Below are 26683 nucleotides of genomic sequence, written 5' to 3'. Positions count from 1 at the left end.
TTATCCTATTAAAGAAAGCTATTAGATTGGTTTGACATGATTTATTCTTTACAAATCAACGCTGGCTGTTCCCGATCAACTTGCCACTTTCCAAGTGCTTACAGATGATTTCCTTAATTACTTGCTCCATTATCTTACCTGGCACAGAAGTTCAACTAACTGGTCTGTAGTTTCCTGGGTTGATCTTATTTCCCTTTTTATAGATGGGCACTATATTTGCCTTTTTCCAGTCCTCAGGAATCTCTCCTGTCTCCCATGATTTTCCAAAGATGAAAGCTAGAGGCTTAGATACCTCCTCTATCAGCTCCTTGAGTATTCTTGGATGCATTTGATCAGGCCCTGGCGACTTGCAGGCATCTAACTTTTCTAGGTGATTTTTAACTTGTTCTTTTTTTATTTTACCTTCTAAAACTACCCCTTTCCCACTAGCATTCACTATGTTAGGCATTCCTACAGACTTCTCGGTGAATACCAAAACAAAGAAGTCATTGAGCATCTCTGCCATTTCCAAGTTTCCTGTTACGGTTTCTCTCTCCTCACTGACTAGTGCGCCTACCCTCTCCTTGGTCTTCCTCTTGCTTCTAATGTATTTATAAAAAGTCTTCTTGTTTCCCTTTATTCCCATAGCTAGTCTGAGCGCATTCTGGGCCTTTGCCTTTCTAATCTTGCCCCTGCATTCCTGTGCTGTTTGCCTATATTCATCCTTCGTAATTTGTCATACTTTCCATTTTTTATAGGACTCCTTTTTTATTTTTAGATCAAGCAAGATCTCGTGGTTAAGCCAAGGTGGTCTTTTGCCGTATTTTCTATCTTTCTGACACATCGGAATAGCTTGCTTTTGGGCCCTTAACAATGTTCCTTTGAAAAACTGCCAACTCTCCTCAGTTGTTTTTTTCCTCAGTCTCAATACCCATGGGACCTTACATATCAGCTCTATGAGCTTACCAAAATCCGCCTTCCTGAAATCCATTGACTCTATTTTGCTGTTCTCCCTTCTACCCTTCCTTAGAATTGTGAACTCTATGATTTCATGATCACTTTCATCCAAGCTGCCTTCCACTTTCAAATTCTCAACCAGTTCCTCCCTATTTGTTAGGATCAAATCTAGAACAGGTTCCTCCCTGGTAGCTTTTTCAACCTTCTGAAATAAAAAGCTGTCTCCAATGCAGTCCGAGAACTTATTGGATGGTCTGTGCCCTGCAGTGTTATTTTCCCAACATATATCTGGATAGTTGAAATCCCCCATCACCACCAAATCTTGGGCTTTGGATGATTTTGTTAGTTGTTTAAAAAAAGCCTCATCCACTTCTTCCACCTGGGTAGGTGGCTTGTAGTAGACTCCTAGCATGACATCACCTTTGTTTTTAATCCCTTTTAGCCTAACCCAGAGACTCTCAACACTTCCATCTCCTTATGTCCATCTCCACCTCACTCCAAGTGTGTTCATTTTTAATGTATAAAGCAACACCTCCTCCCTTTTTTCCCTGTCTATCCTTCCTGAGCAAGCTGTACCCTTCTATACAAACATTCCAATCATGTGTATTATCCCACCAAGTTTTTGTGATGCCAACAATGTCATAATTGTGCTTATTTATTAGCACTGCCAGTTCTTCCTGCTTAATTCCCATACTTCTCGCAATTGTATATAGGCATCTAAGAACCTGATTTGACCTTGCCTCCCAGTTTTCCCCTGACCCTCCTTTCTCTCTGCCATTGTAGCCCACGCTCCCTCCCATTTCCGACCCATCTCCCAGGTCTCCATGTTCTCCACTTACCTGTGGGCTTTGCTCACCTGTCCCCGTCGAACCTAGTTTAAAGCCCTCCTTACTAGGTTAGCCATTCTGTGTCCAAATAGGGTCTTCCCCCTTCTCAAAAGGTGAAAGCCATCACTATTTGATATATTTGAGATGAGACCTCAGGGATAGATCACCATCTCTAAATGTTGGACAAAATTACATAAGTCAAATACAATGCATTTGACAGATATACGAACTAAAAGTTGAACCTCTCTAGACCTTGTGAGTACTCTCTGGTACCCTCTGGTCCTTGTGGGATGGAATAGCTTATTTTGCAATCAGAAAAACATGGAGCTAGCTACGCAGCAGTTGTTGTAATCCACTCACCGGGGGGAGTGCAAAGTGGATAGAGAAAGGAAAGCTTAAACTTGTGTTTAATTTGAGACCTGTATGTGTATGTGAAGTGTATGTAGATCTGGGTGCAGAGACAGAAAGAGGAAGCTCAGGATTTTGTATGGGGGTAAATGGCAGAGGGAAGAGTTTGTGGCTGGGTGAAGGGCAGCAAAGGGAGAGCTCTGAGTCTTCTCTTTAGAAAATGTCTGGTTGCTGCCAGGGAAGGTGGACAGTGTGATATTCTCCTTATGACGACATACAAAGTATGTATTAAACATTTATATTATTTGTGTGCCGATAGTACATACGACAGCAATAGGACCCTAATGTAAACTTGATCAGTCCACAGTTCCTCTCTGATCAGTGGAAGCCAGAGTACCACCTTTCAGAATGGTATCTAAAGCAATGCAACAGTTATTTATATGGCCTAAAATAGAAAAATGCAAGGCTTTTTTATCTAAACTTTGCTAAGGATATTACTCCTGTAACCCTTCTGCCGGGTAGGCCTGGCAGTAACCAGAGCTGGGTTCAATATCTTGGGGTCAATCTCACAAAGAACCGGCTCGAGCCCCCACCCAGTAATCTGGGAAATTCAGGCACCCCTGGGTGCCTCTGAGAGGCAATGCTTCCCCACTCGCAAGCACTGAGTCTGAGTGTAGGAAAGAAACATTTAATGAAATAGAGAGAGAATTCATACGACATTAACTTGGGGAAAACACCACAAACAGAGTTCATAACCCAAACATGAGCCAAGCCCCCACCCCAGCCAAGAATCGCCCGCAGTCCAAAGAGTCCGACGCCCCAAAAGTCTCTGTCCCTGGTCCGTGCCACCCAGAGTCCCAAAGTTCACCCACAGGGTTTCACCTCCCAACCTGGGTAGAAATGGGGGTGGGGGAATAGATAGGGGGCTCCTTATACGAAACTCCACCACGCTCCACCAGCTGTCTCGTCCCATGCCTCTGGATGCTCTGCTGGGCACCTGCCACTGCTCCTCGTCTGCTGCCGCCACTGGTCACCGCTCCTCGCCTGGTGCTGCTCCACGCCACGCCGCTGATGGCCACTGATGGCCGCTCCTTGCCTGCCGCCACGCCATGCCATGCCACGCCGCTGATGGCCGCTCCTCACCTGCTGCCACTCCACGCCACTCCACTGGTGGCCGCTCCTCACCTGCCGCCGTGCCACACCACGCCGCTGATGGCCACTCCTCGCCTGCCGCCGCACCACGCCACGCCACGCCACGCCACGCCGCTGGTTGCCGCCACTTCACTAGCTGCAATAGGTCTGGCTCTCAGCCAAACCAGTGATTTCAGCTCTCAGTGATTTCAACTCTTTAGCCACCAGCTGGGCTGCCAAATGAATCCAGCTTTCACTGGACTAGCAAAAGAAAAGACTCCTCAGGGACTCTGCTTTAGGTCTGTCCTTAAAACAAAGGGGGAAAGGTGCAGGCTGGGCGAGTCTTATAGCTCACACCTGGCAGGTGTGAAGCAGGCTGATTCAAGTCCTTTAACCCTTTCCCCCAGCTCAGTTCACTCAACTCTGGAAGTGGGGAGGCTTGTTCTTCCGAGACCTCTTACCATGATGGTGGTGTCTCTCCTGCAAGCACTGGTAGCATGTTTTACAGTTCCCACATTTAGGGGTAGCATGATTAGTTACCCCCACAAGAGTCCCAAATTATATAAAATTCTCCACATTCCATTCCAACACTGACCTTTCATCAGCCCTGGATGAATGGAATATTTACATAGCCACACCTCGGATTGTCTCCTGAGCAGTATTTACATGTCAACAGTTAACAGTTAATTACCTTGCAGAGCTAAACAACTGTAGTGGGCACACCTACCCCTCCTTTTAGCTGGCTGATAGCAAGCAGCAGTTCAGCCCCTGCTTACACTCCTATCAAGGAAGATTTAAAATATCACAACCAGATAAAAGAAATAATGGAGAAGATAGGCCTGAGATTCAATGCAAATAAATAAAAAGTCATGTTAATGGGGAGTACAAAGGAAGAAGTCAAAACTGAAGAAAAGAATCTTGAGAAGGTGAACAATTTTAAGTATCTCAGAATTACTATCAGCTAAGATGGTATCAGTTCTGAGGAAAAGAAGAATTGGGAAGGCATTCTTCCGCTTTTCTGTGCACTAATTAGTCCTCATTGGAGTATTTTTTCCAGTTCTGGGAACCACATTTCAAGAAAGATGTGGAGAAACTGGAGAGGGTCCAGAGAAGAGCAACCTAAATGATTAAAAGACTAAAAAGATGAGCTATGAGGGAAGACTGAAATAACTGGGCTTGTTTAGTTTAGAAAAGAGAAGACTGAGAGGGGACATGATAGCAGTTTTCAAGTATCTAAAAGGGTGTTACAGTGTTCCCTGTGAGCTGTGGTGTCCCACCCAGTCAGAGGCTCAGGGCTTCCTGCACCTGTGAAGCTGTGCTGCCCTGCAGCTTAGAGGGCTTAAATTGCAGCAAGGGAGGTTTAGGTTGGACATTAGGAAAAACTTCCTAATAGTCAAGGTGGTTAAACACTGGAATAAATTGACTATGGAGGTTGTGGAATCTCCATCACTGAAGATATTTAAGAGCAAGTTAGACAGGCATCTATCAGGGATGGTCTAGATGGTGCTTGGTCCTGCCGTGAGAGCGGAGACTGGAACAATGACCTCTTGAGGTCCCCTCTAATTTTAGTGTTCTATGAATCTATGATTCTATGTTACATAATCTACAAAAGAAGATATCAAGTGACTGGGGCATTTGTTGGTAATGGGAAAACAACGCTTACCAAATACCAGTCAGAAGTCAGAAAACACAAAAAGAAAGAGTAAGATCATAAATAATATGTCAACCAATAGTTTTGAATGACATTAAGCACCTCAACATGAAATGGGAGATTTAAGAGAAGAGCAGTGGCAGTTCACCAGGGTTAGCCCCTGGGAGGTCACTACCACTATATTTACCTGCGCTTCTACAGGAATGGGCAATTTCGTTGACCATTGGCTACGGATCACCATTCCCAGCCAATGGGAGGCTATGGGAAGCAGATGATCTAGGACATCATTTCCCACAGCTCCCAGTGGCTGGGAACAGCAATCCACCATACCAGTGGAAGCGATGGTAAATATAGTAATGGTGGTCCATCAGGTGCTAACCTTGGTGAACCAGATCAGGTGCATGGGCCAGCATTTCTTCACCCCGTCTAGCTGTCAGTAGTAAGGGCCTGAAGTTAGATTGCTTACTTGACAATTTAGGCCCCCAGTAAGTTTAACCAGTTCAGCTATTTCCTGGTTAAACTCCCTGACTGGCCAAACTACACAACTGGCTGATGGGTTCAGCATATCTGATTGTAAAACCACCACTAAGAGGCAGCAGCAATGTATTGGCTTCTCAAAGCATTTGCTGGTTGCCAGCCCTTCTCCCAGGCCCAACATTGCTCCTGCCTTCCTTTACTCGACTTTAAGCATCTCTGGCTCTTAGCTCCAGCATCTGGCCTCTGACTCAGGGTTCTGAGTTTGGGATCTTATTCATGGCTATTTACTCCTATTCTAACCACTTATCCTGACTTCTGCTTTGATGATTGGTCATGTCCTGGTCCTCTAACACTGTAGGAGCCCCCAAAGAGTACACTTCACTGTACCAGTACAGTCAAATTCTCTTGTTATCCCAGACAGCTGGGGTCACTGCTTTGTAAATGCTACTCCCTGTGAAATTTATAAATAAACATGTCTGACAGTGATGGAGAATCACTGGCCATCATCTTAAAACCCTACGGAAAAGTTCTTCATTAGTAAACATTAGCTTTTCCTAATTATGTTGTAAGGCAATTTTGAGTATTAGTTTATGATCCAGAGCATTACTTGCCTGGAAACGACAATAATAATGCATCAATGAATGACACTTTCTATTACTAGCAGGACAGGATCTAAACAACTTGTTTAGAATTTCTCATTAACAAAATAAATCAATTGAGGTCCAAGTCCTTCCAATTATCTTGTAACTTTAGTTAACTTCCTATTGTGGATTAAGAGCAGAGTTTTTTGTGTTTGAATTTGAGTGGTAGAGGTAAATTGACAAATCTGTGCTCTTGCAGATACGAAACTCACATATATATGAAGCTCCTGAGAAATGTTTAAAATGTGAAAATTTAAACAGACTTCAATTTGCTGCAGATGATATACCAGCAGTAACTTTATGCATCTGAGGCCTCTTCTCATTTGGTCATCGTATACAATTAAATATAAAGGTCCAGATTCATTATGTTAAGCAAAGTAAGCTGACATGCAATAAGAGGAAGGTTCTCTGATTTATTGATAACTGGGTAGAAGATGGTGTCATGGCTCCTTCCCCACACTGGCATGATAAATGCAGAAGTGGGGGCCAGCAAGTGTACCCCAAAGCCTTATCTACCAGGCTTTGGTATAAACTTCCACCAAAATCTTAAAAACCTAGATCTTTGGAATAAAACTTCCGCTGCCACCACCCAAATGTTGCTAAAGAAACCAGGGGAAAGATCATTTGGGAAATCTCACCCCTAAAATAAAAATTGGGGCACACAATTAACCACTTCCAGGTTAATAAAAGAAAGGAAGGAACTTTTATTATTACAACAATATTCCTGTTGTAGGTATAATGACTAGATAGGACGGTAACAAAATATACTCATGGAGAAGCTCCATGGGCCTAGAACTTAGTTACAAAAAAACCCCAAAACATCTTTTAAACAGTGCCAGATCTCAGATCCCATACCCAACCCTTAAAACAATAAACCCTAACGAAACTACCTAAACTTTACCCTACTTACAGAGAATGAAGAATGGTGTCTTGGAGAGAGAGAGACATGCTTGTCCCTCTCTGTAGCTGCAGAGAACTCCTAGAGAGACAAAAGGACAAAGGAAAAAACCCAAATTCCTTTGTCCCAGGTTGAAAGTCCCACCTACATTCCTACTGGTCACTCCACCTGGCTAGGTGTAGTTAACCCCTTAATCCCCAGGCTGCTGGCTAACCCTCATAATCATGACAGATGGGAAACCAAGGGTAAATATAAATGATCAGTTTTTAGAATAGAGAGTTCTCTTTTCCTGGACCAGTCTTGTTCGACATATTTATAAATGATTACAAAATGTGCAGATGATGCAAATCTGCCCAAGACAAGGTTCAGAAAAGGACAACAAAAATTATTAGGGTTATGGAATGGCTTTCTTTCATATGAAGAGAGATTAATAAGATGAGGACTTTTCAGTTCGGAAAATAGATGACTAACAGGGAACATGATAGAGGTCTATAAAATCATGACTGGTACAGGGAAAGTAGATAAAGAAGGCTATTTATTCTTTCTCATAACACAAGAATAAGAGACATCAAATGAAATTAGCAGGCAGCAGGTTTAAAACCAATGAAAGGAATTATTTCTTCACATAATCCATAGTAAACCTGTGGCACTCTTTACTAAAGGATGTTGTGAAAGCCAAAAGTATAACAGGGTTCCAAAAACAACAACTGTGCGTCTAGACTACATTCTCCTTTCGAAAGAGGAATGTAAATGAAGAAAATAGAAAATGCAAATGAAACACAGATTTACAAATCTCGTGCTTCATTTGCATAATTGCGTCCGATCGCTTTTTCAAAAAAGTATTTTTTTTAAAAAAAAAGCAGTCTAGACACAGTTCTTTCAAAAAGAAACCCTTTTTGAAAGAACCCTGTAAACCTGTAAAGGGTTTTTTTTTTTTTTCAAAAGAACAGTGTCTAGACTGCTTTTTAAAAGAAAATAACTTTTTTGAAAAAGCGATCAGATGCAATTATGCAAATGAAGTGTGAGATTTGTAAATCTACACTTCATTTGCATTTTTGATTTCCTTCATTTTCATTCCTCTTTTGAAAGAGGAATGTAGTCTAGATGCACCCCAAGATAAATTCGTGGAGGATAGGTCCATCAACGGTTATTAGCCAGGCTGGGTAGCAATGGTGTCCTTAGCTTCCATTTGTCAGGGCTGGGAATGGATAACAGGGGAGTGGATCACTTGATGATTACCTCTTCTGTTCTTTCCCTCTGCGCCACCTGTCATTGATCACTGTCATTGGATACTGGGCTAGATGGTCCAGTGTGACCCAGTATGGCTGTTCTTATGTTTTTATGTGTTTTATCAAAGAAAATCAGCAAGCTCAGTTATCTTTTTTTATGTCTTCATGTATACCTCCCCTACTCTGTTAATCAGAAAGCCACACATGCTTCTGTCTATTCAGGTATTTGTAGTTTATTTTGCGGTGTTTTGCAACCAGCAATGTTCATATTCTCATGACAGCTCTTTAAGGTGAGATACTTAGGTTGAGTGGAATTAAGGGATTCAACCAATGACACATAGGAAGGCTGTGGCAGACCTACAAACTGAATGTAGGTCTCTGAGATCCCAGATCAATGACTTAAACCTCTAAACGCCTTTCTTTTTTGAATGATCTTCTTTGCCATTCTTCTGTAAATTTGAGGTTTTGTGTTCTCCGTAAGGGACTCCACAATGTACCCATATTCCTGATTAATTTGTTTGTGCTTCTTGTCTCAAAACCTGAATGAATCAGTCACAACAGAAATTATTTCAATTTTTACTTTCCAAACTCACTTTATATTTGTAATTCAGATGTGGGTAAAGCATGCTCCATATAACCAATCCTTTGCCGAACCTTTGAATTTTACTCTGGCATTGGTGAACTATGTACTTGTTCCCCATAGTCTACTCCAGACATCTCAGTCATCTTTAAACACTAGATTGAATAGCTAGGTTTTGTAGTGTGCCCTGCAGATCAACAATTTCTGGCTATTTCAGCCCAAGGTGGGAGTGAGTAAACTTGATCAGAAATTCCATGCCTGGCTAAAACACATTTCAGAAGATGAATCTCTTTTTCACTCAGGTTATCCTGTAGGAGACTCAATTCTGAGTAGCTGCAATATGAATCCACTACTGATATAAATTGTATTTGCCTCCAAAGTAAAAGAGGTCAGGACAATCAATATATTTTGCCAAGGTCACTCTGGTGCTTGCTGAGGATATAACGGTTCTTTAGACTGTTGTTGTTGATATACCTGTCACACTGAACGTTTCATAACTATACCAGCAATCTGTTCTTACGAGGCCAGTAAAGTATTTTTGTCTTTTCTTTTGCATAATTCCATAGACAGACATCCTTCAAAAATGTGACATGGCATTTCTTTCCTCATGCTCCATGGCATTACATATTTGCCTTATGAATTACATCACCAATTACTGTTAACTCATCACACACAGACCAAAAATTATGAACTGGATATCTGACCTCTCTCTTTTTGGCTTACACCACATTTCAAATGTATTTGTGACTGTATGTTTCATCAGTAAAACTTGAAATTGGCACATGCATTCTGACTCTATATCATGTTCCATAGTAAAAGTGCTCTAGATAGCAGCATCAAATGCACTAAATTCTTATCTGACACATGATTCAGGTTAAACTGGCACTTTTGAACTCTCAACAGTATTATTTATATTCTGGAGGTTGTTCTAAATCAATAGTTATTCTACATTGACTTTTAAGATTTATGTTGAATTTCTTTCTCACATTCTTTGCCTAATCATACTAATGATACCTGATTGAACCAAATAATATCACTAACATCCCCTTCTCCCTCCACACCACACAACTGGATATGCACATTACCAGAGCGAGTTATTGTTTTGAGAGCAAAAACACTATCCTATAACGAATCAATACTTATTCCACATATTAGATATTAAAAGATTATCAATTCATATCAATTTAAATATAGTGAAATAGAAAAAAAATCCTGGGTTTCAGTCACACATACCCTCAATTAAATAGAACACAAACCCCATTACAAAACCTGAACAGCAGTACATACACACACACACCCCTCTGTTCCAATAAATACTACATGTCCATTTCTTTCTCCCTCTTATTCCTCACCCCCTCCCAGTCTACCTCAATTATCTCAGTTGTGTTCAAAGGTCAGCTTGGAAAGGTACGTGTCATGGCACAGGTACACCCCTTCCTTAGAGGTGTGGGTACCAAGGGGTGTGGATGCTGGTTCATCAGCAACCTCTGTCAGTCCTTATCAATAGCTCTCAGTTCAAGGAAGCACAGCCTAATGGCAGCAGCCCCAATAAGGGGTAGCCTTGGCCCACCCTATTCCACTGGGACCCATTCAGGGCCCTGTAAGTGGCAGAGTACTCCACCACTCGCTCAGCAGAGAATCCAATTGCAATATGCCGAGCTTACTCGGGTGGGAGATAACAGAACTGCAACTTCCCTGGGTCACTTCCTACCAGACTTTCTGGTTCCACATGGTCTCCAGGTTCTCTGGTTCCACAGCAACAGCCTCTCCCTGGGGCTCCTCCAGTGCAGGAAGCTTGAGGTGGTCTCCCAGATCTCTGGTTCCTGGCATCTGGGTCTCTGGCTGGGGTATCTCTGGATATCCAGCAACAGGTCCTTTTTCTCTGGTGTCCAACCCAGACTAAGCTCAGGGATTCCCTTTTATACTGTTCCAGCACTTGGAGCATGACCATTTTGAGTGAAGGGGGTGAGACTTCCTCTGCCTACAGGGTCTTGACCGCTCCTGTTTCAGAGTGCAGTATGCACACTCTGACATACTGTGTCCTGCAGGTCAACAAATGTGGGTAATTTCAGCCCAAGTTGGGAGTGAATTCCAAAACTATTAGGGAATGGTCTACAAGTAGCAGCTTTTCTTACATAGCAATGGAGGGCCAGCTTGAGAGCATTAGCTGATCTCAGCTGTGGCAATATAATATTGGGAGAGAGGCCAAATTTCCAAGGCATTCAAAGCTTTAAAAATTAAAATCAGCACCTTAAATTCTATCGAGGAGCCAATTCACTGACAGTGCAGCTTGAAAAATTCTGGTATCATACATTCAGAGTAAAATATGCCACTTAAAAAATAAGCTGCCACTTCTGAATGCACAGGCTTATGCATACATACGGATTTAAGCTGTGGCTCTCTTGTAGGGCACTTTGTATTAGTCTAATGTAAGACAAGGGAATAGGTCACAGCCAAGGTGTCCAGGTCCTTTGGAAAAGCTTATGTGGACAGCTAGGTGAATGCATTTTGTTTGGGTGGATGGCAGTTGCAGTGAGGGAAATAATAGTTCTTGTCTGAACCAAACCTGAATATTCTAAATCAAACCAAAACAACATTGGTCAGTGAGTATAGTTGTCAGGAATTTTGTTTCAGAGTGAACAAAACATTTCATTTGACCCGAAACAAAATGTGCAAATGCACTTGGAGGCATTTTTAAACTAAGAATGGAGAAAAAGAGAGGTCTAGATTTACAAAATAGCCAGAAATGGTGGGGAAGGTATAAGGAGGTGCTACTGCTTATATAATCTTCAGTCCAGAGGTTAGGATGTTCAGCTGGGGTATGGAAGACCCTAGGTGAAGTTCCCGTTAGATATTTATTTATTCAACGTGGAAAAGCTCCAACTGAAGGGATTGGAAAAATACCCCACATTTCAGTGGTTAGATCACCATCTTGATTTGTGGGAGGAGGAAATCTCAAACTCCTACTCCAGATCAGGCATAGGTGTGTGGGGGGTTGAAACAGGATCTTCCGCCTCTGAGGAGAGTGCCCTGATCAATAAGCTAAAGGCTGTAAAGGAGGCACAACCTATTCCCCCACTCTTTCTGTGAATAGCCTCTAAGTCCCACGCATAAAATAAATAAATAACCTGGCTCAGAGTATTCAGCAAATTCATGGCAAATTCTTGAATAGTTTCATATTGACCAAAACTCTTTTTAATTCATCAAAGAAAGTTCCTGCATGAAAAATTTCATCCAACTCTACTTGCAATCTCTTGTTAAGATGCAGATGGAAAGTGTCACTGCTCTACTGCTAGCTGATCATCAGAAAACAGTTGGGAGTTCTACCTGCCCCCCAAGATGTAAAACTTAATAACAAATGTTGGCTGAATATCCTATATCAGAGACCTCATGTAACCTCCACCAGTTCTTCTCATTGTTTCCCCGAACCACTATAATAACTTGACCAATTAATTTTTACCCATGCGTCAGTCTTGCCTCAAGATGCTTAACCTCGCACCCTTTGTGATTGCTCTAATCTGGAGGCAAGACATACTTAAAATCCTTCACCCAATATTTACTTGCATCTCTTTTAGGAATTACGCATACACATAGAATAAGAGAGGTGAAAATTAACCTTGTTCAATCCTACTTTAGGGAGACATCATCACAACCTGCTCTATAATCTGAACCAGAAACAGAAGATTAGTGACCAATTCATATGTGTCAATTGTCAGTGTAAAAGGATCACTTTCTGAGCAGAGACCAAAAAGCTTCCTCAAAGCAATGAGCACCTTATACTTCTCTAGCACAGAACTCAATACTTTTCTATTGACCTTCGCTATCCAGGGAGGACAAGGATCCAAAGATAAATTGTAGCCTAGCCCATATTTCTGTAAGTGCATTGGGAGCCTTCTTATGCAACACTGGCTAAAGCAGTGAAGAATACTCATTCTCTGATAATCAGTCCATTTGAAAAGTGCCTAACACTGAACACTGAAAAACGGAAGCATTAAAATCCATTAGTGACTATTGAAAATCTTGATCTTGAGCAGAGATAACACTTCAAATTTCCTAAAAGAGGTTGAGATTCCAAGTGATCTCATAGTATTTCAGCAATCCTATTACTTGTAATTTATTTCCAATGTATGTTGATATTAATTTAACTTTGTTTTTCTATTTCCAATTATCTATCTATTCTTATTAATACCTATTCTTAAGATCTTGTATCACATTTAAATGTTGCAGAATATTCCTTTAATAACAAACTATTGAATTCTTTATGTGGTTTCTATATTCTCCTTGGTATTACCACAGGCCCACATTCCAATTAACAGTTTCTCTAATGCCGCAGTTACATCATCAAGTTCTCAGACTGAAGGCATTTGACTTGTCTTCTGACTTATTTTTTGTAAAATGTTTCAATGACATTTTATAGAGACAGTCCAATGTACAGGTGTACTACATCTCCACATCATAACTCTTGCATTAGTTTACTACTGACAGTTACTCTTCAAAACACAGTTCTTGTGAACTACTTTTATTAAACAACATCCACATCTTTCACTTCTTCCTGGTATTTATTTGTGATGTAAAAACTTCTTCACCTAAGCCGATAACTAATGATTTCAGAATTGAATAGTGGTAGAGATGTAGCCGTGTTAGTCTGGGGTAGCTGAAGCAAAATGCAGGACAATGTAGCACTTTAAAGACTAACAAGATGGTTTATTAGATGATAAGATTTCGTGGGCCAGACCCACTTCCTCAGATCAAATAATGGAAGAAAACAGTCACAACCATATATACCAAAGGATACAATTTAAAAAAATGAACACACATGAAAAGGACAAATCACATTACAGAACAGAAGGGGGATGTGGGGGGGGGGAAAGGAAGGTGAATGCCAGTGAGTTAATGATATTAGAGGTGGGGAAGGGGAAATGTCTGTGAGTTAATAGTATTAGAGGTGATAATTGGGGAAGCTATCTTTGTAATGTGTAAGATAGTTGGGGTCTTTGTTAAGTCCGGTGCGGAGGGTGTCGAATTTTAGCATGAATGCCAGTTCAGAGGATTCCCTTTCAAGTGCAGATTTGAATGTCTTCTGAAGTAGGATGCAGGTTAGCAGGTCATTGAGACTGTGTCCTTTCTGGTTGAAATGACAAGAAACTGTTTTCTCTTTGTGATCTTGTCTGATATCTGTTTTGTGGGCATTAATCCTTTGGCGAAGTGTCTGAGATGTTTGTCCAATGTACATAGCAGACGGACACTTTCGGCACATGATAGCATAGATTATATTTCTGGATGCGCAGGAATATGTGTTCTTGATCTTATAACTCACTTGGTTAGGTCCAATAATGGTATCAGCAGAATGAATATGTGGACAAAGCTGGCAACGGGGTTTGTTGCAAGGGAAGGTACCAGGGTTGGTATTAGTGTGGTATGTCCTGTGGTGGTTGGTAAGAATCATCTTGAGGTTAGGTGGTTGTCTATAGGAGACTATGGGTCTGTCTCCCAGAGCCTCTTTGAGTATGGTATCCTGTTCCAATATAGGCTGTAGTTTATTGATAATGTGTTGGACAGGTTTAAGTTGGGGGTTGTAGGTGATGACAAGTGGTGTTCTATTATTGGTTTTCTTGGGTCTGTCTTGAAGTAGATGGTTTCTAGATATTCGTCTGGCTCTTTCAATTTGCTTTTTTATTTCTCTGGGTGGGTAGTTGAGGTTTATAAATGCTTGGTAGAGATCCTGAAGCTTCTGGTCTCTGTCAGTGGGATTAGAGCAGATGCGGTTGTATCGAAGGGCTTGGCTATAGACGATGGATCGTGTGGTGTGTTCTGGATGGGAGCTGGAAGCATGTAGGTAACTGTATGAGTCGGTGGGTTTTCTGTAGAGAGTGGTGTCTAAAAAAGCAAATTGAAAGAGCCAGACGAATACCTACAAACCATCTACTTCAAGAAAGACCCAAGAAAACCAACAATAGAACACCACTTGTCATCACTTACAATATAATAATATTAACAGTAACTTTTTAAACATTTTTTTCAATTATTCTTTGGCCCATTTTCTTGAATTTACAAAGGAGTTAAAATCTAAAATATGGTTACTCGAGAGCTCATCTGAGAATATTGACTTGGAAATATAACCTACTGTTATTATTAAAGAGAAAAAAAGGAAATGGAACCTCTGAACTAAAATCTCACCCGTTCTTCATTTCTACCTAACTCTGGAATAGCAAAGAGGCCTTTCTACCTGACTGGTCCAAGACATCAGTCAGATTAAGATTTAGAAGCTTCTTTGGTTCGGTCAACTTTCTTGAGCATATAATGCCTTCAGTTTATGCACTCTTATTTCAGGATTTATAATGGTAACAATCCTCTTATTTCCATTGGCTGTATGCAGAGGAGTACTTAGATTTTATTTATATGAATTTCTTTGATGCTTCCATTGGGCCAGCAGATGCTTAATGTAAACAAACTGTTTCATGGCCCATTAGCAGATTACCCTGACAAGTCATGTGCCAAAGATTGCCAACCCCTGTTATAGCATAATATATTGAGTTACGTTCTATATAGTTATTCATTCTGTAGATATAGCATGTTCTCGTGCATGTATTATATGTAATTGGAAAATTTGATACAATATATAATTAGTAGTTTTTGGCATTAAAGAGAAATCCATTTAAACTTATAAGAACAGTTAATTAAACTCAATAATCAAATTTTCTCAAAAAATGTTCAGTTTATATAACTTTCATCATAAAGTCGTGTTGAAGTTCAAGTTTGAAAGAAGCTTAGACAGACCTCTAGCTGCTATATTAAATAAACATTTCTCTGGTATTTGAATGGTATTTGATTCAAATGTTTTTTACCGTTAAAATTGCATAATAAAAGAAGACCATTTTGTCTGATAGCTGATGAGGTGACTGTTAACCATTTCACTAAATTTCTTTTATTTTTATTTCATGCACTTATCTTAGCCATTTAATTGTGGAAAGAAATCTTAAAAGAAAAGAACTGTGATAATACAGTTTAATTTTCTCCCCTCATAAAATTTCTTCTGATTCTTGTACTTGTACTGCAATAGTCTCATAATATCAAGATACAATTGCACATAGACTGAGTTTATCAGCTTTAGAAATGCAGTTCAATTATGTCACAATCCCTAAGGCTTGACAATTGTTTTATATATTTAACATATTTAAACAGCAAATTAACCCTGCACAGGTCAGAGTGCATCTTCCTCCTTCTCTTTCAATAAAACAAACAGACAAACAAAAAGAGATAAGTGTATTAACTTTCAATACCTTTGCTATCAACAATATTATTTCTGATTTGTGTGAAATGCTCTGGATTAAGACAACATCATCATAGTTATAGTTGTCTTTTTGGTAGATAGAAGATGCACACTTCAATTAAACTTCAAATGCTAACATCTTAGCAAGATGAGAGAGAATCTCACTTCACTGGAAATATGTATGAAGTATTAAAAATTGAAGTATAGAGCAGCTATGATTTTGACCTATATGAGATTACGTACTTTGTTTTGTAATTGCAATAGCTGTGCCATTTGAAGGAAACCATTCTTCATTTCCCAAGTCTTTTTTTCAGAATCATGTCTGAATAATGTATCCACAGAAATTCTACAAAAGGATGAAAATCACAGGAGTCTGAAGGATATAAAGGTCAAAAATGAAATAGATTTTAGTGGCCTTGATGCAAGCTTTATCAACAGTCTCATGTGACACAAGAACATAATGAACAGAAGTATTTTGCTAGTATGAGCAGTTTGGCTGCTGATGCGAATTAATGGGCTCTTAAAAATCACATTTTGGTCAAGGCAAAATAGTAGCCTGTGTAATCTGTCTTTGGTATTACCTTTGAGGGAGCGAAATATTAACAGTGACATAGAAACAGATATAAGAGCACATCCATTAGACAGACCAGCTCCAAGAAATCACAACTTTAGCACCAGCTAGCCACTATAGAAAAGAGTATTTTTAAATTATTATAGGAGAAAGCTCCAGCTGCTATTTTAGCTTTTATCATTCAGTATATACACTGAGTACTAAGTGCTCTTTTATTAGGGATTTTCTCTTGTCATATCCCTAAACAGTTACTTTGACTACCTGTACATTTCACTGGACATCTTTTTTCTACTGGCTTGTGCATGTATAATAGAAATTGACATCTATTGACATTTACTGATCAAAATCTAATTCTTCCAAACCTAATATTTATGTCTTCTCAGGATAGGAACCAGCTTAGGTTGAAGCATCGGGGAACTATTAAAAAAAGCTTTCTAAGGATAATTAAGCACCAGAACAGGTTACTAAGGAAGATTATTGAATCCACATCATTACAGGCTTTTAAAAACAGGTTAGACATACACTTCTCTGGGATAATATAATTGTATGTGGTTCTTCCTCAGTGTTGATGGATGGGCTAGATGACCTCTTGAGGTCATTTCTAGGTATTGATGTCTATGGTTCCTTCATTTATTGAGAAACAGTGTTTGCCCTTGGTTAATGATCTCACTTGAAAGAGATGGAAGACAAGCAGGTAAGAGCTATGGGATCACTCCCAGCCCCTACGGTGTCCAGTGGAGCCAAGCTTGTGGTGGTGGTGGTGGTGGTGGCTGTGGCTGTCCCTGGGGCAGTGGGGCTTGAATCCTTGACCTCTGTCAGCAGGTACCTTGTCCACTGGGCCATTGGAGGAGCCCCCCCAACCTCTCTACCTTCAGGGCCCCCTTTATCCTTCCTGCTCTTGCTCTGGAGGGAGATACCTTATCCACCGTGCTACTGGAGGAGCTCCCCAACCTCCCTACTTCTTCAGAGTGATAGAGCTGCCACTCTGGAGAGCAGTCAGACAAGATTCCTCCTAAGGACTCTTGCCCCCTAAGGACTCTTGCCCCCGTGTAGCTGATAAAGACCCATCTCTAGTGTTCCTATTTATTACAAAATGCTATTTACAAAATTCCATCAGCTGAAAAAGGGAGATTGTGGAATCTCCATCATAACTGAAAAAAAACCCACTCATTATCAAATGAAGGTCAGTTGTGGATCAAACACTCCTGAATATTTCTCTTTAACCACTAAGTATGTAAGGTCATAAATATGCCTCCATTGTAACAATGAATCCTTCACAAGTGACTTTTATAACTTTGTTCCAGATTGCATTGGATTGGAGGAAACACATTAACTATCAGATAATGAAAATGTCACCTCAAATTCTTCATATATACTCAAGTCCAATTCTTTCCGATGCCATTAAGTTGTAGTTAGATATATTTCATCAGATTCATTATCAGTTTATTTCTGAGATCAAAATTAGGATTACAAAGGAACAGAGTGTGAAAAAAGTTTATTTGAAATTCTAATTATTCTCTAATCCTAAGAATCATTTTGAATCTAAATAGGCTAACAAATAGCAAGCAGCAAGCCTGTGTATAATAACATAAACATTATAAAGTATAATTAAAATGGGAAAACAAACTATTCCTTAGGCATCTGTCAGAATACTTCAACTTCTGTTAACTGATAAATTATTATACCAAAGGAAACATAATAAGTATGTAAAAATACTCTTTTGAATCAACATAACCTAAGATAGACACGTATTAACTATTAAAACCTTTCTTATGAAACTGTCACATTATACTAAAAGAAAATCCTAAATATTAAACTAAATAACTGATATCTAATTAATGGCTTGGATTACATTCACTCTGAGAATAATCTCTTTCCATAACAAAAGTTATGAAAAACCCATTGTAAACTTAGAAGTTCATTTCAAGAGAAACATAATGCTATTATTTGTGCCTTTAGTTTAGCACAGAATATGTCTTTTCATAATTAATATTTTTGCTTTTCAGATTAATTTCAACTATAACTGTTCAATTACCGAACAACTGAAAATAATATGAATAACTGACAGTGAAAGCATGAGAATTATATACAATATTTAAATTAGCTGACAGTACACCAAAGAACAAATACAGGAACATAATCACCATATTAGATCATATGGATGGGGAGGAGACCCTTGAAGAATTTAACAGGAATTTCAACAATTTACACTCCCCTCCCCCCATCAACCTCAGCCTGGACCAGTCCACACAAGAGATCTATTTTCTTGATACTAGAGTACAAATAAATGATGATCACATAAAAAAACCATCTTATACAGGAAATCTTCTAACCACCATTCTTACCTGCATGGCTCTAGCTTCCATCCAGGACACATCACATGATCAGTTGTCAATAGCCAAGCCCTAAAATACAACCAGATTTGCTCCAGTCCCAAGATGGAGATAAAGACTACAAGATCTTTATCAAGCATTAAAACTTAAATATCTATCTGGGGACAAGAGGAAACAGATTGACAGAGACCCAAAAAGGAAAACGGGTCCAAAAAAGGAAAATAACAGAACACCAGTGGTCATCACCTACGGCTTAAACACCTCCTGCATATCATTGACAATGTACAACCTATCCTGGAAAATGATCTCTCACTCTCACAGACCTTGGAAGACAGCCCAGTTCTCGCCTATAGATAACCCCTCTACCTGAAGCAAATGCTTACCAGCAGCCACACACTACATCTCACACATACTCACCCAGGAACTTAGCCCTGCAATATACCCCATTGACAACTCTGTCCACATACCCATGCAAGCAACCACATAAGCCACAACATCAAGGACTCAAACAACTGCACATCTGCTAAAGTGATATATGCCATCAAGTGCTAGCAATGCCCCACTATGCATATTGGCCAAATCAGACAGTGTCTATGACAAAGGATAAATGGACACAAATCAGACACCAGGAATGGTAACACACATAAACATATAGGGAACATTTTACCCTAACTGGACAGTCAATAGTGGATTTTAAAAGTAGTCACTCTTCTACAAAGAAATATTTCCTCTCAAATTACAGAAAGAGACTGCTGACCTGGCATCCATTAAAAAAATTCACACAGTGAACCTGGGCTTCAATGAAGATATCAAGTGGTTAACATGTACAAAGTCAATTTCCCCTGCTTTTGACATTCACATTTTCACAACAAAATGGACACATCCAGCCTACTTAATTAGCTTCATTTACAAGGGTTCTCAAATGACAGGTAACTGTTTTTGCTGTTATATATACCTTGGGCTCAGCCTATACCTCTCTCAATAAAGGAATTTTATGTAGGCATAGATAAGATCCTTAGGGTACATCGAGACTGCAGGCTTCTTTCAGAAGAAACTTTTCTGCCAAAGTGCATTGAAAAAGTAATCTGCTTTTTTGAAAGGTAGCATCCACATTGATTGGATGCTATCTTGCATTTAAGCTGTAATTATTATGGATGGAGTGACCGCCAGGACACTTGTGCTTTTCCCTTTTTCCTCTTCTTTCGAAAAAACTCCCTCTTTCCCTTCCGAAACACCTTTTTCCAAAAGAGCTCTTTTGGAAAAAGTCTTCTTCCTCACAGAAAGAGGTTCACCAATTTTGGAAAAACCCCTCTGTTCTTTCAATTTTTTTAAAAAGTACACAATTGCAGTACGGACGTGAGTGAAGTTTTTTCAGAAAAACGGCCATTTTTCTGAAAAAATTCCGTAGTGTAGACATAGCCTTAGTAAGATCTCTAGTTAAAGTACAGAGTATAAACTAAACTTTGAGCTTAGTTCCACCCTATGCAACATCTTCAAGGATCATAATGAAGGTGAATGATAGTTCCCTTTGTTCAAATACACAGTATGTTAAATAAATTTCAGGAACATTGCCTACAAATATGCAAATATCTTTCTATTATTTTCTCTGAGGAAACTTCCCAACATGATATATTTCTATATTACACATATTGTTATAATTAAATTGTTGTCAAAACAATATAACAGTACTTATTGAACAAAAGTGATCATATTCTTCCTCGATGGAAGCTGGAAGATTTCTTATTGACCTCAATGTGATTTATAACTGGGTACTTCAGGGACTGCTGTTTTTATTTGAAAAGCCTCTAGAGAAAGATCCACAACGGGAATATTTAAAGGGATCTTTGGTGGATCTTGGTCTAACCAACTATGCCATAATTTATTGTTTGAATAATTATACTCCACATATATTCTAGAAACACAGTTACTGGTCATTTTATTATGTAAACTCTGACACCATTAGATCACACAGCGTATATAAAATACTTTAAACTAATTATTTTGGTTGAGGGCATGTCTTATTTCTCAGGTTCACAGGCCTCTGCTTGAGATCTACCATTGGCTATCGTAGGAGGGAACCTGCCTACCATGCTAACTTAGGTGGATAGCTTTCTTTGCTGACTCTCTCTCCCAGTTCACTGTATAGGAAGCCAAAGCACTTACTTCGGCTTTATGGATTGCAGCGCTGTTCCTTTAATTTTCTAGTGCCTTTAGTTTAGTATTTCTTCAACTTCTTGAGACCACAGGACACCAAACAATAATATTTTTTTATGTGGAACACCTATGAAAATTGTCTTAAAAAATTGTTGTCAGACAAAAAAAGGCAAAAATAAAGAAGTAACAAAAACAAAGAAGAGGTTGCAGTACACCTGCAAGTTGTTCATGGAACATCAGTGTGCCGCGGAACATAGTTTAAGAAACAACTGCTTTAGCTCCTCTAAGCATTGCAAAGTGTAAGGCTAGGTCTACACTATAAATTTACATTGGTATAAATATGTCACTCGGAGATGTGCAAAACCCATCCCTCTAGAAGACGTGGTTATGCCTACCTCACGCCCAGTGTAGACAGTTCTTCTTTCATCTATATAGCTAATGCCTCTCATGGAGGTGAATTAACTACACCAGTGGGAAAATTGCTCCTTTTGGCATAGTAGCTGATGCTGCATAGATGCACTATGTGGCTATATCGCTTCAAATTTTAAGTGGAGACCTGCCCTCCATCCCTTTCTGCATTCTATCCTTATTTTGTTTTTCCACAGAAAAAGCCATCAGCAAAGGACTGGGGCTACTGTTGGTTATAGCTGTGGTGATCTGTCAATTAAATAAAGAGGAATGTTCTGTAGATACCAAGTCCTTTGTTAAATGGGCAACCTAATTTGCAATATTCAATCAAACTAAATTAATTCAGAATTAAAATAAAAGATTGTAGAGTTTGTAATATTAGTATTTCAGGATAACTCTTTAATTACAATTTAGATAAACACTTTTGTTTCTGCTGGGTTTTGTAGGAGGGTTTATTCTGAATTAGCTAAAGGATAAACTTCATAGAATTGGAGTGGCACTGAGAAATTGATTATTCTCATTTTTCCATTTTGATTACTATATGATTGCTTGGATATACCCATATTTGCATTTGCCCTATAATTCTGGGAACAACTCAGAGCTCATCACTCATTTGAATAAATGAGGTTTTATTAAAGAATAAAGAAATTCAATAAACATGATTTTGTGCAATTTCAGTCATCTATGGAAAAAAATGGGAGTCTAACACTGATTAGTACATTTAGAAAATGTATGCATGCTCATTCTGCAGATACAGATGATAGTATTATCTGATTTAAGTGACTTAATTTTGAAAAGCAAAAATTAGGCCCAATGTTATTATGTATATACCATACTGTATTGAATATTGATGGGACTTTAAGAGATCAGCCAAGTTTTGGCTGAAATAAAACCTTCAATTACATTTGTGGTTGGGATAAGTTTGGTTTACTATTCACTTATCCTACAATGTAACAGGAACTTTAGAAAATTATTCTGGAATGACATCATGATACCAGCAAACTTGAACTCTTGACCGTTCATGGAAGTATAGCTCTTGCACAATGAGCCAGATTTTGTCTTCATGTATACAGGTATAAGTCCTTTAGGACTTGTCTACACTAGGAAATTATTTCAAAATCAGTTATTTTGAAATAAGTAGTCCCAAAATAACTATTTTTAAATAGTGTGCCCACATTACAAGGCATCATCAAAATTGCACATCCACATTGAATGGAGCCTGCCTCAGATTTAAAGTCCCTGGAAGCACTTCGAAGTGGGCACCAGGAGAGAGGACACTTCCTATAGTTGCGTACTGAGGCTAGCTGAGACACATGCTTAAAGGGGCTCTTCTCTACAGCTTCATCTCACACTCCACTTCTCCGCTGCCTATCTCTTTATCGGACACCAGACTCACATTGCATGCTCCAATTGCCCTTGCAGATTCCACAGAACGTCCATCATGGAGTCGGAGCTGCTGCAAAGCAGTGACAACCACATGGGCCTTGTGCTGCAACTCATGGCACAGTTGATCGACACTGCCCATGTGCTGATGCAGGACCCTAAAAAGCAGCCCAGGCCAGAGGACCTCTTCACCCAGGCCCTGGCACTCCAGATGCAGCAAATGATCTTCCATGCCCTGCACACTATGGAACGGCACTTCTGGCAGAGGGAGACCAGTTCCAACTGATGAGACTGAATTGTTCTGCATCCACAGGATGACTAGCAGTGGCTTCAGAACTTCTGCTTGTGGAAGGCCACCTTCCTGGAACACTCTGAATGGTTCACCCGTGCCCTCAATTGACAGATACCTGCCAGCCCCCTGCAGAAATGCATCACCATTACCCTCTGGAAGCTTGCCACACCGGACAGCTACCACTCTATGGGGAACCATTTTGACATGGAGAATTCCATGGTCAGGGCCATGCTCATGTGGTAGTGAAGGCCATCAACACCATTGTGCTGTGGAGGGTCATCACTTTGAGGAACATCAACCCCATCATTGCTGGATTCGTTGCCTTGGGCTTCCCCAAGTGTGGGAGGGCCATAGACGGTACACACATCCCATCCTTTCCCTGACCATTATGCCTTGGACTTCATCAACAGAAAAGGGTACTTTTCAATGGTGCTGCAGGCCAGTTCATGGACATTTATGTCGTGTGGTCGGGGAAGGCTCACGATGGCTGCATATTCTGGAAATTAAGCCTGTTCTAGAGAATGCATGCCAGCACTTTTTCCTCTGACTGCACCGTGAGGGTGGGGGACATGGACATTCCCATGTGTATCCTGGAAGATGCAGCCTACCCCTTGCTCCACTGGCTGATGAAGCTCTACACTGGCAGCCTGGACCCTACCAAGAAGCATTTCAATGCCAGGCTCAGCAGGTGCCACAGGGTGGATGAGTGTGCTTTCGGCCATATAAAGAGGAGTTTTTAGGAGTCTCCTCACTCGCCTGCACCTCAGAAATTGAAACATCCCCTACATGGTGGCAGCATTTTGTATGGTTTACAACATATGTGAAAGTAAGGGGGAGAAACTGAGCAGATGGCCAGGGCTTAAAAGCAGCTGGACACTGCTGCCATATGCAGAGCATATCAGGGGCTGTGCTCATCCAGGAGGCCTTGAGGGAGAGGTTCAGCCAAGGCCATCTGTGAGACTCTCCCTGGCCAGGGGAATCAGAGGGTGCTGCGGGCATGCTGGCAGCTAAGGGGGGCACAAAGGGAGCACTGGGATAACTCATGTCTTCTTCAATGGGTACTGTGTGGCATGGAGCTAGCAGGGCTGTCCTGGTGCCACAAGTCCTTTCCCTTCTGCTAAAGTTTTAAACTCTGCAGGAGAAGGGGAGCAGTGGAGTTGTCAGGAAAGTGGCCAGAGCATCCACAAGTGCAGCTGTGAGAGGACTCTGGAGGACAATTATTTCAAAATAACAGCAACTGAGTCTCCACATTAACCCTATTTCAAACTAACAATTTTGAAATAAGCATTATTCCTCATGACAGGCAGGACTTATTATTTTGAACTAACAAGCTCATTATTTTGAAATAACAGACTTGGTAATGTGGACGCTCCACTTGTTATTTTGAAATAATTCCCTAGTGTAGACTAGGGCTTAAAGTCAAAGGAATTATTCTGGTTTTACACTGATGTAACAGGATAGAATTCTGTCTAGTATTCCTAATAAAGTTCCAAATATCATAGGCATTCCCATTTTGGTAGCAAAAAGTCCTCTTTTATTGATGATAGAGAGATGAATACATAGGCTATTGTTATAATTTAAATCCTACAAGTGTAGACCAGAGGTGGGCAGTCATGTTTGCAGGGGACCACTTAATGAATTTTGGCATGGGGTCATGTGCCAGCTCTACCCCCATAAGGGCCAGAAGGGGAGGGGCTGGGGACCAGCTGCCCCACAGAGTTGTGTGGGTAGAGGCTTTGAATTAAAAACACAGCAAAGGGTTCACAGTTGCTGGCTCTGCCACTTCCGTGTTGCCTGGCAGCTACCTGGGATTGGTGCGGCTATTTAAAAGGCTCACAGTTTCAGCCCTTGCTAGGGTAGCACTGGGAGCCATGTAAATAGGATCTTTCTGCCTGAGCCATTGCCTGGAAATTTGGTGGCACATGGGCAGCAGGATATAAATAGAAAACAGCCAGATGCAGTCCATGGTCCAGATCAAAGTGTTAGGCAGACCAAATCCAGGCTATGGGCCACATCTTTCCCAGCCTTGGTGTAGACGCTTTCTATGGTGACAAGAGGAGTTCTCCCATATCTCTAAGCAATCCACCTGCATGAGAGTGTAAATAAGTCCTCTGACAGGCTTCTCAAATCTCTTCTGCTTTCTTCTGTCTGAGGCATTTATTAACACAAGTGATTAGATAATCTACAAGTGAAAAACAAAGCCTAGAATTCTTTTGTAAAAGTTTATGAAGACATATTGAAATCATTTAATGAAATCCTCTGCAGAAATCTTGGCACTTTTGACCCAGAAAACACAGGCTTCCAATTCGCCATTCCCACTGATCTGAATGGTGCATCTATCCCATTGTTATACAATAAAGCAGATAGGGTCATAAATCCATACCCTGTAGGTTTTCCTTTGGTAGCTGCGATGGCAAACATTATTATCTATTCAGAGCAGTTTAAATATGACAAACATTAACTCTGTTTGTGCAGCCAGCTCTAGCTGTTAATGTGACAGGATCAATATACATTGCAGCAAATTCACAATGAGTTTATTACTTAAGTTGGGAAAATCTACTCCAAATATATTAATTCTTTTAGCGTGTGTAATGAATAACTGTAATTAAAGTTAACAGCAAACATTTTTACCATCTCAGCAATTTAATACAAAAGCATAATGAACTTTGTAGTCATAATGCAAAATCTAGAACTACAGTTATTGGACAAAGGGGATAGCAGGGAAATGGAAGAGCAAAAGAAAACAAAGAGAGCAATTAAAAAGGTTAATTGGAAGCAGTAAAATCTGGGTATTTTTTTAATTACATGGTAAGATTCTGTTGCATCTAGGTCTTGAACCCACAAGCAGTGAATAATGTACAGACCTTTTGTCTTCCAGTACAAAACCAAGTGGAGACCATGAGGTACCTTTACAAAGCTTATTTAGACTCAGTGTTGCAACACATAATGCTTAGGGTTTCTCTCTGCTACACTGGGGATCGATACTGTAGTGATCAATTCACTGGCCGTCGATTTATTGAGTCTGCTTAGATATGATAAATCTATCTCTGAGTGCTCTCCCATTGATGCAGGTATTCCGCCAGGAGAAGACGAGCTGGCATCATGGGGAAAATTGAACATGGGCCTCCTGCATCCTGTACGAATATCCACAACATTTCCATGATACTGAGTATTGGCTTTTTATCATTTTTTTCAAAGAGATTTGTTTACCAAAATCTCTAGTTTTGGGTGAAAAAATCATGATTTATTTAATAAGCAAAATATTTTGATAATGATTTCACTAAGAGTTTTAGTGTAATGTCAGTAATTTTTTACTGAGTTCTCCTTTTGAGTAAAGGCATATTTTAACAACATCAACAAAAAGAAATCCAAAATATTCCTGGGTCCTTGAATCTTGAGAATTACTACTACTTTATGCAGAGAATTGTGCTTAACATTTAACCCTCCCTGTCCCAGCACATAGGGCAGGATGGACAAAAGTATTTAGGCATCTAATTGTCACTTGAGGTGCCTAAACCCAAAATTTGATCTTCAAAGAGCCCACCTATCTCTAT

Source organism: Pelodiscus sinensis, chromosome 1 (assembly GCF_052426305.1).
Source record: "Pelodiscus sinensis isolate ZL-2025 chromosome 1, ASM5242630v1, whole genome shotgun sequence".
NCBI lineage: Eukaryota > Metazoa > Chordata > Testudines > Trionychidae > Pelodiscus > Pelodiscus sinensis.
The sequence above is the reverse complement of the archived record's forward strand: the minus strand, read 5'-3'. Positions refer to the sequence as shown.